The sequence below is a fragment of the Manis javanica genome, chromosome 6, assembly GCF_040802235.1.
Source record: "Manis javanica isolate MJ-LG chromosome 6, MJ_LKY, whole genome shotgun sequence".
NCBI classification, from domain to species: Eukaryota; Metazoa; Chordata; class Mammalia; order Pholidota; family Manidae; genus Manis; species Manis javanica.
In genome coordinates, this window is record NC_133161.1 from 27215739 (window position 1) to 27230629 (window position 14891).

Below are 14891 nucleotides of genomic sequence, written 5' to 3' on the forward strand. Positions count from 1 at the left end.
GGTCTAGTTTGCTCACAGTCCATGCCCCAAACCTAGAAGCCCATTTTGCATAAATGTGTTTTTGTTTAGATATAGATTTTTTTTGTGTGTGTAGCTCTATCTCTCCTATTTACATGTATTCTTTCTGTAATTGTTTCACCTGTGACCCTGTTAGCTTGATTTTACATGACTGGGGAAAGAAAAGTATTAAAAAGAATTCAAAGAATTTAAAATAAAAAGTAAAGGGAGATACAGAACATCAAACTAAAAATGTAAAACAACTAGAAACAATTCAAAAGTTGTAGAGAAGATAGAAACTGAATAAATTCCGTGTCTATATACTTGTAGATAAGGAGGCTGTCATGTTGTATTTTCAGATTAATTGTATCACTTTCCCTTTTGATTTACATGGAATGCCAGTCATTTCTAAACATTTGGTACTGTATTATGCCTATTTTACAGGTAAGAAGCGGGCATATCAGTTTAAGTAACCTGTTCACTGTTGTGGAGTTAGTGTATATACCCAGTATTCTGTGCTTCAGAATTAATTAAACCTGTAAAATTTAACAGGTTCTATTCCTGGGAAAACTAAGGAGACCAATGATGAAAAATTCTATGAAACAAAGGCTTGTTTTCACATATAAAAATTTAACAGTTCCATGAACTTCATAAACGAATCAAGGAAGCTTTGTGAACAAATGTGCTCTGTAGCAGGAAATTACAGTAATTATACTAGGGTAAGTGGTACCTTATATCAGAACTTTGTGTGAATCAACTGCTCCATCTTGGGGCAGGATTTATCCTTTTGGACCTCTCTGCCACTTCATGCATTGCTTAGGGTATTTATCCCATCAGATTGTAAGCTGCTTGAGTGTAAGATAAAACCTCATCTTTGAATTCCTGGTTACACAGGATGAAAGATAAATGAGGATAGGAAATTTTTTGATCAGTGTTGTAGCCTGAGCACCTAAAACTGTGTACAGATTAGATTCTTGATAATACTTATCAAAAGAAAGGACTAAAAGAATCAGTGTTACTGTTGCATAGGTGGTTCTTGGATTGTGGCCCCTGGAGAGGATACGAAGTCAGTAGGAATTTGTCAGGTTCTTTGTTATGTCATAGAACCACCTTTATTATGTAAAATCAAGTGACTTTTCACAAATCAGTAAGACAAAGGAATATAACAAAGTCCTACCCTCAAAGAGCTTATAATTGAGAAACAACCTTTATAGGAGGGAAAAAGTAAATTGTTTTCAACATGTGCAGAAAAATACCACCAGGCAGTGTATAATTTCTTAAAGCATGTGGGAAAATGAAGAAAACTGCTTATTTCTTAATGTCCATAATACTTGATTTATTTTTATTTTAAAATACCTATGTAGTATATATTTTTACTGTAAAATATCAGAACAAAGTTTTTTAATGTTGTGATAGTTCATAGTAGGAAGAACATAGTTTGAATGGGATTAATCAAGATTTCTGGGAATTGCAGGATTTGACTGCATTTTTGGGCTGGCAGTAGAAAGGTTTAGAAATGGTTGCCTTTAGTACTTTCTGCTTTCAGAATTACTGTTGGTATGATCTTAGGGTTTTCATTGAGGTACTGAAAGGTACAAAATCAATCCAATACAGTTTTTTTCTGACAATATTCCACTTGATATATATATATATAACTAATATATATATACACACACACACACATAGAAACATTTATATATATATATACACAGATAGCTTGATATATAAAAGATAAAGGGTGTTTTTTAATCCATTGGAGTCTACTTGTGTATTAGATATAGTTGTTACTTTATGGCTGTATATTATTCCATTTTCCACTTTTCATTTACAGAGATGTAAATGGAATTTATTGTCTTCTGGGGAGAAAATCTCAGACAGATGGCCTCTGATCCTGTGATATTAAATAAGCCTTTTTTCTGGACAACTGTTGTCAAAGTAATTCTTAACTGTCATACCATTGCCCATTCTGTTTTTTTTCTTTTAATGGGTAGCTGTATAAAGCAGAGGTTGCCAAAGCTACTGCTCTGTCTTAATATTTTGAAGAATAAGTGCTTGAAAAGTCACACATTCATCAGAGACCTGAGCACTAGCCCCAGGGTCGGTACAGAGCAAGGGCAGGGAGGAAACGGGATTTGCAAAAAGAAGTAAGGTGGGGCACTCAGCCTTCACAAGGCACTCTCAATCAGGGGAAAGTGACAGACATCCAAGCATCTAACTCCATGTAAAAACTAGCAAAATTAAAGGTCAAAAAGGTGCAAAAAGAATGTGTCACGGGAGTGGGCTGTTTTGGCTGGGGATTGGCATCAGCCTTGAAGGACAATGAACAATTTTATTAGAAGAAAAATGGAGGACAGGGAAGAAAGGCCAGTTTACTGAGGCCCTGCCATGCTGGCAAGTGTGTTTGGTGACTTATGGAGAGATATGCAATAGATCATCTGATGTGATGGCCCCTAGGGGTGGCCATTACTTCCCCACGGTACAAGTGAGGAAATTGAGGCTCAGTGTGGCTCACCTCCTCCAGCCTGTGGCAGAGATCGGGCTTCACGGCAGGTCTGCCACAGAGCTTATGTCTTCAGTGTAGTTTCTGCTAGTGTGATGACTCTGTGTCTGTGTTTTTCTTCTCTGCCACCTCCCAGGAGGGATTAAATTGCCTAATAAATGAGGAAGGGCTTTGTGATGTGTGAATTAGAAAAATGTAAGGCATCTAAGTGGGAAAATCTTCCCAATTGCCTGTGTCCTGTTATTTCTGACCTGAGAGCTGCCTCGGGGTTAACCATGCTCAGTGGGACTGGTCTTAGGAAGGCAAAGCTTATACAAATCTTCAGTGACTGAGTGTAGCTTAGGAAGGTCTGGAATCGACTTTAGGGTTTTAAGACAACCTTGAAATGGTAAAGTCTCCCAGGCAGCCTCTTCAACCATTCGGCCCTTTTCCTCTGCATTTAATAACTACAGGAGCAGAACAGTCTTAAGAGAACAGGACAAGTTCTGATGGTTATTCAAAAGATTCTGCTTGGGTATATTTCCCTTTTCTGAGTATATTACCCATTCTCCACCCATTCAAACAAAAATCCAGTCTAAATGGTTAAGTTAATAGTAAGATGTATTTTGTCATAGGTTCAAAGAAAGATAGTATCACCAAATGCTGTCTTTAATCTTGTATTTACTTGTGGAGATTCAGCACCTGTCATTATGCCTCTTAATGCAAGGGCTATGGTGAGAGGTTTCTTCCCCCATTACTTCCCAGACTAGTGGTAATGTGTTTCTACTCTACTGATTACCATTCTGTCTTCTAACTTGGTAGATTGAGAAGAAAAAGTGTTCAGTTTAGTGTTAAAGTTATGTAGACCTTGACTTAAAATTAGGATACAGAAGAGAGTGTAATTTATTTAGTTGATACATACCCATTAAAATTTAAAGGGATTTGGTCATATTCCAAATGCTCATATCTCTTTGCATTCAGGTATGGCTATAGGAAATCCAGTTTTATGATTATTAAATCTACAGAAGAATTAAAGGTTGAACTCATTATATAGTCTAACTATTCTATACTCTAACTGAAATGATCACTTTCATCAAGATAAAACTAAATAGACCATTAATGCATGGAGAAGAGTACAGGTCAGAATACAGAGGATAACACTACCTATGTAATTCAGCCTTCATTGAGAACCTATGATGTGCTAGATACTGAGCTAGAAGTTGAGTATTGAAATCATGAGAATAAGATTTAACCCAAGCCCTCAAGGAGATTAACAGAGTAGATAATTATGTAGAGGGAACTGTCTCAGCTGCTGCACAATAAACCACCCCAAAGCTCAGTATATATCAGCACAGCATTTTTTATGAACAATAAAAACCCAGCATCTTTTATTACTCAGGAGTCTGTGGATTGCTAGGTGACAGGTCGTGGCTAGAATCAGTCCTGTGTCTGGTCACCTCAGGATGACATGGGCATCTCTGCCCTTGGGCTCTTGCATATGTTTGCGCATCTCTAGGTTCTAGGGTGGCCACAGGGCACCTGGGACCCCTCCATATAGTTTCCCCTCCTCTGTCAGGCCAGCTAACTTTACCTAGGGGTGTCAGGGCCCCAAGAAAGTGAGGGAAGTGTGCAAGAACTCCTGATGCTTAGCTTTGAAGTGTCACATTACTTCTGCTTCAGTCTGTTCTCTAGCTTAAGTCACCAGGCCATCCAGATGTGAAGTGGACAGAAATAAATTCTGTCTCCTGATGGAAGGACTTGGTAGGTCTCATTTCAAGGGGCTTTCGTGTACGTAGGGGAGTAAATAAAACTATTTTGCAATCACTGTACCTACCATAGGGACAGACCATTTTATAGAAGGGACAAAGCGGGTACAAGGTCTTACATAGTGACTGCTGCAATAGGAGCACAGGAACTGTAAGCCTTTTCAATCGAGGAAGCGTTAAGTTTCAGGACTGATAATAGAGAATGAGGCAGCATTAAAGGAAAGAGGACCAGGCTAGGGAGGCTTATGTTCCATTCCTGGAAGCTTGGTTGTTATCCTTTGGATAGAGGGAGCTGTCTGAGGTTTTAAGGAAGCAGAAATGCCAGTCTACACTTCCTTACTTTTTTTCTATAGGTTGCTCTGGCAACAGAATGAATTCAAAGTGAACCAAACAGTGATGGGAGATAAGATGCTATTGTAAAATTCTAGACTGTGGGGATGCTTACGGAGGCCAAACTAAAGCAGTGGGAAAGTATTCATTCAAGTGTGGTGAACCTGACTGTGGTAATCATTCATTCCAACAAACTCATTTGAGCCAGGCCTACTGTGTTTGGTGTTTGAGGAACATCAGTGACTATTCCTCCTTAATTAAAGTCCACAAGGGCTTCTTGGAGCTTTGGAGCTCTAATACAGTTAAACTGGCTTACATAGATATTGAAGAAATCGTGTGTAGTGATAATGGTGATTTAAAATGTCTTTTTTGCTGTTTTCTTTAATATACTTAATTATCAGAGCTTTTAATGCTATTGAAAATTATTAACACAGAGAATCATGAATGAAGAGTCCAAATAAATTTTGTGATTTTCATGCTGTGTGCCTGCCCTAGTATATAATATGTGACTGTCAAGGTAATTCAGAAGCTTAAATATTATTTTTTAAATTTGCTGTATTTCATTTTAGCATATTCAGAACTCTTCCCTAGATTCAGAAATATTAAGAGGAAAGAGCATTTGTATGTAAAATTTGTTTATTATATAAGAATTTGTGGGAGTAGTGATTAATTTATGGTAGAAATTTAGAAAATAATGGTGTGAGGACTTAGCAGCTTACAATCAAATATACTAGAATGTTTAGCTAAGATATAGTTTTATCTTTTAAAAGTCTTTAAAAATATACTGCCCTCAGAACACCATTAGCATTATTTACCTTTTTGTTCTCAGTTAAACTTGAGCATAGAGTCAGTATTCTATTCCTGACACATCCCGTTATGATGTATATAATTAGTTGTAAAAACTTAGGCATTTGTTATCTTCAAGTTTAAATGCAAATCCAGTGTGTTGTGTGAATTCCTAGAGATCTCGTAAGAATATCAGAGGCCTGAATACTGTTAACTTATAGTAACTACTAGGGTAACTTACTGAACCTACTATGATAGTCCCTGAATCTTAGAGATATTATATGGGCAATACTTTGTGAATGTATTTGGCTCTTCTTTTTTTAAATCAGAGTAGAGATTTCTGGAAGTCTGAGCCCTTTTAGCAGATTGATGAATTTCAGAAGGATAGAGATCAACTGATTTCTCCCCCCAACTTATTAGAAGTTATCACTTTGAAATTTTAAGTGGAACCTAAAAGTTAGGATGTATACATACACACACCTAATCTGCGTATGACCTCTCTCCTACCTAGATGATTACCTCCTTAACACAGTCACGATGTGTCCCTTGTAATATAGGCTCTAGCTTGTATCAGTATTTTTGTGTATAGTGAGTATTACATTTTATGACTAATCATTGTTTAAGTGTCGTTCCTTTGGGTAAACCTCTGGAATTCAGAACCTGTCACTGCCATTTTGTTCATCTGCTCACCTTCCAGTTCATACCTTTTACCCTTGATAGGAGACCACTGATTGTCTTCACACTCCCTCTTGCCACATGCTCAGCAAGGGAAAGGGCCCTCCACAACAGGATACATATTCAGGATTAACCAGCGCTAAAAATGATGATTCTACTCTCATTTCCAGGGGTTCTGTTAGGAATGGATTTGTGAAGCACTGCTAGCTAGGGATAGATTTAAGGAAGTCTAGTAGGTTTCTGGAAGAAGAAGAAAATTTTCCTCTCTCTTATATAGACATGTGGGAGAAAGAAAGTTTCTGTGCTTCTGAGTGTGGCCTGCTATTCTGTCCATTGATGCCTGGAACAACAGTAGCCTCCTTGAGGATCATAAAGGGAGCCTACGCAAGAGGGAAACCAACATACTTGATGAGTCAGAATGACAAGATGAAGAAGCAGGGAGTATTTTTTTTTATTTTGTTATCATTAATCTACAATTACATGAAGAACATTATGTTTACTAGGCTCTCCACGACCCCAAGTCCACCCCCCAAAAACCTCATTACAGTCACTGTCCATCAGCATAGTAAGATGTTGTAGAATCACTACTTGTCTCCTCTATGTTGCACAGCCCTCCCCTTTCCCCCACCCCAACATTATACAGGCTAATAATAATACCCCTTTTCTTCTTCCCCACCCTTATCCCTCCCTACCCTCCCATTCTCCCCAGTCTCTTTCCCTTTGGTAACTGTTAGTCCATTCTTGGGTTCTGTGATTCTGCTGCTGTTTTGTTCCTTCAGTTTTTCCTTTGTTCTTATACTCCACAGATGAGTAAAATCATTTGGTATTTGTCTTTCTCCGCTTGGCTTATTTCACTGAGCATAATACCCTCTAGCGCCATCCATGTTGTTGCAAATGGTAGGCTTTGTTTTCTTCTTATGGCTGAATAATATTCCATTGTGTATATGTACCACATCTTCTTTATCCATTCATCTACTGATGGACATTTAGGTTGCTTCCATTTCTTGACTATTGTAAATAGTGCTGCGATAAACATAGGGGTGCATCTGTCTTTTTCAAACTGGAGTGCTGCATCCTTAGGGTAAATTCCTAGAAGTGGAATTCCTGGGTCAAATGGTAAGTCTATTTTGAGTATTTTGAGGAACCTCCATACTGCTTTCCACAATGGGTGAACTAATTCACATTCCCACCAGCAGTGTAGGAGGGTTCCCCTTTCTCCACAACCTCGCCAACATTTGTTGTTGTTTGTCTTTTGGATGGTAGCCATCCTTACTGGTGTGTGGTGATATCTCATTCTGGTTTTAATTTGCATTTCTCTGATGACAGGTGATGTGGAGCATCTTTTCATCTGTCTGTTGGCCATCTGAATTTCTTCTTTGGAGAACTGTCTGTTCAGCTCCTCTGCCCATTTTTTAATTGGATTATTTGTTTTTTGTTGAGGCGTGTGAGCTCTTTATTTATTTTGGATGTTAAGCCTTTATCGGATCTGTCATTTATGAATTTATTCTCCCATACTGTAGAGTACCTTTTTGTTCTATTGATGGTGTCCTTTGCTGTACAGAAGCTTTTCAGCTTGATATAGTCCCACTTGTTCATTTTTGCTTTTGTTTTCCTTGCCTGGGGAGATTATGTTCATGAAGAAGTCGCTAATGTTTATGTCCAAGAGATTTTTGCCTATGTTTTTGTCTAAGAGTTTTATGGTTTCATGACTTACATTCAAGTCTTTGATCCATTTCGAATTTACTTTTGTGTATGGGTTTAGACAGTGATCCAGTTTCATTCTCTTACATGTAGCTGTCCAGTTTTGCTAGCACCATCTGTTGAATAGACTGTCATTTCCCCATTGTATGTCCATGGCTCCTTTATCTAATATTAATTGACCATATATGTTTGGTTTAATGTCTGGAGTCTCTATTCTGTTTCACTGGTCTGTGGCTCTGTTCTTGTGCCAGTACCAAATTGTCTTGATTACTATGGCTTTGTAGTAGAGCTTGAAGTTGGGAAGTGAGATCCCCCCGACTTTATTCTTCTTTCTCAGGATTGCTTTGGCTATTCGGGGTCTTTGCTGTTTCCATATGAATTTTTGAACTGTTTGTTCCAGTCCATGGAAGAATGTTGTTGGTAATTTGATAGGGATTGCATCAAATCTGTATATTGCTTTGGGCAGGATGGCTATTTTGACTATATTAATTCTTCCTAGCCAAGAGCATGAGATGAGTTTCCATTTGTTAGTGTCCTCTTTAATTTCTCTTAAGAGTGTCTTGTAGTTTTCAGGGTATAGGTCTTTCACTTCTTTGGTTAGGTTTATTCCTAGGTACTTTATTCTTTTTGATGCAATTGTGAATGGAATTGTTTTCCTTATTTCTCTTTCTATTAGTTCCTTGTTAGTGTATAGGAAAGCCACAGATTTCTGTGTGTTAATTTTGTATCCTGCAACTTTGCTGTATTCCGATATCAGTTCTAGTCGTTTTGAAGTGGAGTCTTTAGAGTTTTTTATGTACAGTATCATATCATCTGCAAATAGTGACAATTTAACTTCTTCTTTACCAATCTGGATTCCTTGTATTTCTTTGTTTTGTCTAATTGCCATGGCTAGGACCTCCAGTACTATGTTGAATAACAGTGGGGAGAGTGGGCATCCCTGTCTTGTTCCTGATCTCAGAGGAAAAGCTTTCAGCTTCTCGCTGTTCAGTATGATGTTGGCTGTGGGTTTATCATATATGGCCTTTATTAAGTTGAGGTACTTGCCTCTATTCCCATTTTGCTGAGAGGTTTTATCATGAATTGATGTTGAATTTTGTCAAATGCTTTTTTAGCATCTTTGGAGATGATCATGTGGTTTTTGTCCTTCTTTTTGTTTATGTGGCGGATGATGCTGATGGATTTTCGAATGTTGTACCATCCTTGCATCCCTGGAATGAATCCCACTTGGTCATGGTGTATGATCCTTTTGTTATATTTTTGAAGTTGGTTTGCTAATATTTTATTGAGTATTTTTGCATCTACGTTCGTCAGCGATATTGGTCTGTAATTTTCTTTTTTTGTGGGTTCTTTGCCTGGTTTTGGTATTAGGGTGATATTGGCTTCATAGAATGAGTTTGGGAGTATTCCCTCCTCTTCTCTTTTTGGAAAACTTTAAGGAGAATGGGTATTATATCTTCTCTGTATGTCTGTTAAAATTCTGAGTTAAATCCATCTGGCCCAGGGTTTTTTTTCTCAGGTAGTTTTTTGATTACTGCTTCAATTTCTTTACTGGTAATTGGTTTGTTTAGATTTTATGTTTCTTCCTTGGTCAGTCTTGGAAGGTTGTATTTTTCTAGGAAGTTGTCCATTTCTTCTAGGTTTTCCAGCTTCTTAGCATATAGGTTTTCATAGTAGTCTCTAATCATTCTTTGTATTTCTATTGGGTCCATCATGATGTTTCCTTTCTCGTTTCTGATTCTGTTGATGTGTGTTGATTCTCTTTTTCTCTTAATAAGTCTGGCTAGAGGCTTATCTATTTTGTTTATTTTCTCAGAGAACCAGCTCTTGATTTCATTGATTTTTTCTATTGTTTTATTCTTCTCAATTTTGTTTATTTCTTCTCTCATCTTTATTATGTCCCTCCTTCTGCTGACTTTAGGCCTCATTTGTTCTTCTTTTTCCAACTTTGATAATTGTGATGTTAGACTATTCATTTGGGTTTGTTCTTCCTTCTTTAAATATGCCTGGATTGCTATATACTTTCTTCTTAAGATTGCTTTCGCTGTGTCCCACAGAAGTTGGGGCTTTGTGTTGTTGTTGTCATTTATTTCCATATATTGCTGGATCTCCATTTTAATTTGGTCGTTGATCCATTGACTATTTAGAAGCATGTTGTTAAGCCTCCATGTATTTGTAAGCCTTTTTGCTTTCTTTGCACAATTTATTTCTAGTTTTATACCTTTGTGGCCTAAAAAGTTGGTTGGTAGAATTTCAATCTTTTTGAATTTACTGAGGCTCTTTTTGTGGCCTAGTATGTGGTCTGTTCTGGAGAATATTCCATGTGCACTTGAGAAGAATGTGTATCCTGTTGCTTTTGGGTGTAGAGTTCTATAGATGTATATTATGTCCATCTGTTCTAGTGTGTTGTTCAGTGCCTCTGTGTCCTTACTTATTTTCTGCATGGTGGATCTGTCCTTTGGAGAGAATGGTGTGTGGAAGTCTCCTAAAATGAGTGCATTGCATTCTATTTCCTCCTTTAGTTCTGTTAGTATTTGTTTTACATATGCTGGTGCTTCTGTGTTGGGTGCATTTATATCCTCTTGTTGGACTGAGCCCTTTATCATTATGTAATGCCCTTCTTTATCTCCTGTTACTTTCTTTGTTTTGAAGTCTGTTTTGTCTGATACTAGTACTGCAACACCTGCTTTTTTCTGCCTATTGTTTGCATGAAATATCTTTTTCCATCCTTTGACTTTTAGTCTGTGCATGTGTTTGGGTTTGAGGTGAGTCTCTTGTATGCAGCATATAGATAGGTCTTGTTTTTTTATCCATTCAGTGACTCTATGTCTTTTGATTGGTGCATTCAGTCCATTTACATTTTAGGGTGATTATCAATAGGTATGTACTTATTGCCATTTCAGGCTTTAGACTCGTGATTACCAATGGATCCAGGTTACTTTCGTTACTATCTAAGAGTCTAAGAATCTAACTTAACTCACTTAGTATGCTGTTACAAACACAATCTAAAGGTTCTTTTCTATTTCTCCTCCTTTTTCTTTGTCCTTCATTCTTTATATATTAGGTATCAAGTTCTATACTTTTTGTCTATCCCTTGATTGACTTTGGGGATAGTCAATTTAATTTTGCATTTGCCTCACAATCAGCTGCTCCACCCTCCCTTCTGTGGTTTTACTACCTCTGGTGACAGCTATCCAACCTGGAACACTTCCATCTATAGCAGTCCCTCCAAAATAGACTGCAGAGATGGTTTGTGGGAGGTAAACTCTCTCAGCTTTTGCTTATCTGGAAATTGTTTAATCCCTCTTTCAAATCTAAATGATAATCTTGGCGGATAAAGTAATCTTGGTTCCAGGCCCTTCTGCTTCATGGCATTAAATACATCATGCCATTCCCTTCTGGCCTGTAAGGTTTCTGCTGAGAAATCTGATGTTAGCCTGATGGGCTTTCCTTTGTATGTGATCTTATTTCTGCCTCTGGCTGCTTTTAATAGTTTGTCCTTATCCTTGATCTTTCCCATTTTAATTACTATGTGTCTTGGTATTGTCTTCCTTGGGTCTCTTGTGTTGGGAGATCTCTGGATCTCCATGGCCTGAGAGACTAGCTCCTTCCCCAGATTGGGGAAGTTTTCAGCAACTACCTCCTCAAAGACACTTTCTATCCCTTTCTCTCTTCTTCTTCTGGTATCCCTATGATGTGAATATTGTTCCGCTTGGATTGGTCACACAGTTCTCTCAATATTCTTTCATTTTTAGAGATCCTTTTTTCTCTCTGTGCCTCAGCTTCTTTGTATTCCACTTCTCTAGTTTCTATTTCATTTATTATCTCCTCCACCATATCCAACCTGCTTTTAATACCCTCCATCATGTTCTTTAACAATTGGATCTCTGACCTGAATTCATTCCTGAGTTCTTGGATGTCTTTCCATACCTCCATTAGAATGTTGATGATTTTTATTTTGAACCCCCTTTCAGGAAGAGTCACTAGGTCCATATCATTTAAATCTTTCTCCGGAGTTGTATTAACAATTTTACTCTGGACAAGGTTCCTTTGGTGTTTCATGTTTGTATATGGCGCCTTCTAGTGTCCAGAAGCTCTATTCTGGAGCTGCTCAGCCCCTGAAGCAATGTCGGGGGTCGCAGGGGAGCGGTACTGGTGCCTGGGGGGAGGAAAGAGCTGTTCCCCACCCCCGGCTGCTGTGCCTGTCTCCACTGCCTGAGCCGGTGGGCCAGTCACACAGGTATGTTTTTGTCCCAGAGCAGCTGGATATGGATCCCTGCTTTCCACAAGCAGCCGGAATCCCAGTCTCCCCAGGAACTCTGCCTGTATTAACTTTCCAACCGGGTAGTCATGCGAGTCTCATGAAAGCAGATCTCCAGAGCTAGGTATTCAGCAGTCCCAAGCCTTCCACTCCTTCCCTGCTCCGATTCTCTTCCTCCCGCCAGTGAGCTGGGGTGGGGGAGGGGCTCGGGTGCCGCAGAGCCACAGCTCTGGTACATTACTCTGTTTGGTGAGGTCTGTCTGCTCTTTTCTCCAGGTGTGTGCAGTCTGACTCCATCCTCTTTCCTGTTGCTCTCTCAGGATTAGTTGCACCAATTAAATTTTCTAATTGTGTCCAGTTTTAGGAGGAAGCCTCTGTCTCTCCTCTCAGGCCACCATGTTTAATCCCCTGTGTCAAGAGCTGGGAGTTTTGAACCACCCGCTCAACCAGCCCTAGTAGTGTATTTCAGTTTTGTTTAGCCTGCAAATTTCAGTTTGGAAACCTCTTTAATACTTAGCTGTTAAAAAGAAAGGAAGTCTATGTATTGAATAAATTGTCTAAAAAAGAACAGTTGTCACCCAGCACCCCTCCTTTTTTCCCAGTTAATCATGTTGACCCCAGGATAGAAGACTCTTGGATTTGGTCCCGATAAAATGGATGCAATTTGTAATTCATCTTCTAGGACTGATTGGTCACTTGTACAGGTCTCCACTGTTCCTATTCTAAGCAAATCAGAAAATAGAGATGCATTGAGGCTTTATGCTTGACAGATATATTAGTAATTATAAAAGGTTACTCTGTGAAGAGCTCAGACCTAAAGTGTCTGTCTGGGACAAGTGAGTTCTGGGGTGCTTCCTCCTGAAGCTGTTCAGTTTGAGTCTGGTTTCTTAACCTTACTATTGACATTTTGAGCCAGATAATTATTTATTGCACAGGGCTGTCATGTGCATTTGGGGATATTTAGCAGCATCTCTAGTTTCTACCCACCAGAAGCCAATCATATTCCTCCAGTGTGACAATCAAAAAATGTCTCCAGAAATAGCCAATTATACTTGGAGAGACAAAATTGTTCCCCACCTGAGAACCACAGCTAGAGATCAAAGATTGTTTCTGTAGGTGTATTTGTCCTAAGACTTGGGCTAAAGAGAGGGGATGTTCTACCCTACCATTGCCTTACCTACTTCATCTTACAGTGAGAAAAATATGATGAAGGAGAGTAGTGAACTCTTCGGATTGGTCTCTCTGACCACATAGAGAACCTTTAGATTTGAAATATTTTGTGAGCCAAAATATGTTTAGTGTTTAAACTCTTTGCCATGAAAAATGAAACTAAAAAACCCAAGTTAGAATTACATTATTTTTTAAATTCCATCCCCACATGTTAATCACAGATTTAACAACAGCCTTTAATATGATGATGATACAAACTGTCTTTTTAGTAAGGCTTTATTTGTCAATGTTAATAGGATATGCCAGGAATTCACATGCCATTTGAATCTAGGAAAAGTCAGCTTTTTTGTAAAGACAGTTCAGATGTGAACTGAATGATGCCTAAATAGTATCAATGGAGCAAGTTGATTGGTTCCAGTTCTGTTTTTTAAAGCAAATATTCACTGAGATATCCCAGGGACCACAACAAATGCTTTTGTCAAAGTGGCAAAATGCTCTAACATACCTGTGATTGAAATGACATTTTGCAAGCTTGGCAACAGAGCTCTCTTTTCTTTTTGTATCCCCAGGGCTTTATAGCATGTCAGGTGTATAGGATATGCCCTATGCTTAGTAAATAATCCATGTTTGTTGCCAATTTACTGACTCCTTGAAACAGACTCCAGGTGAAGATTTAAAATAAAAACCAATCCTTAGGGCATCTGTGAGTGATACAGGTGCTACAGTTCGCAGCAATAAAGTTCTGCAGGGATTGTGGTCCTTGCAGTCATCCTTTTCCCTGCCCACTACCACCCTTCCTGTTACTGTGTCTGTTAATTCAGCATTCAAAGTAACTCTCAGACTTGTCTACATCTCTACATCGTTACTGCTATTTCATGAGTCCAAGCCACTGTTGGTTTTTGCCCAAGTCTCACCACTTTATTCTTCTCCTCCTATCCATTTTCCAACAAGGTAACCAAAATACTTCCTAAAAAGTGAACATTTTGAAACACTCATACATCACCTCCCCAGCTTGGGAACCCTTTGGTGTGTTTCTCTTGTCCTTGGAGCATAACCCCACATCCCTGGTCCAGCCTTATGCCCTGAGCAGTCTGACTGCTCTTTGCTTTTTCTCTTTCATCACCCCTGGCTCTTTCCTCTCTCACTTTGACAAATTCATGAGCCTTCAGATCCTTTAATTTGCCAATTTCTTTTTTAGCTTAGGGTCTTGAAACTGCCATTTGCTCTGCCTGAAATTTTACTGCATTCTTTGCTTGAGTAATTCTGACTTATCTTTCAAATCTCAGACTAAGTATCACTTTCTTAGCATTGCCCTGGGCCTCTAAGCAAAGTTTGGCTCCCTTTTATGTTTGTTTCTTTTGTTACTGTGTTTTCCTCTGAGCCCCTAACTTGCAGTTGCACATTTGTGTGTATAAAATGCACCCTCACCAGATAACAAGCTCCCCAAGTAGGCATGTCTGTTGTCTTCTCCAGTATATGACCCACATTTAGTGTTTGTCTAGCATGCAGTAGGTTCTCAGTAGCTGTTTTAGTGAATAAAGTTGAATTCACCTTGCCTAATGGCACTGTATCAGGCTGACAATACAAGTTTGTATATTGTCCTAATGTTGAATCCTTAGACCTGGGATAAATGTGTAACAGTGAAAGGAAATGGAATGATTTGTTCCTGCTTCTTATAGAATGGCATATCGACTAGTATTGGGAGCCATACATGAGAATTACAACT

General features: G+C 38.6%; 1 protein-coding gene across 14 annotated transcripts in view; it reads left to right on the top strand.

Annotated features, from left to right (window-relative positions):
* The window catches only part of CADPS2 (calcium dependent secretion activator 2), a 519662-nt gene that overhangs the window by 163983 nt on the left and 340788 nt on the right, over positions 1-14891 (top strand). The gene's annotated exons all lie outside the window — the stretch shown is intronic.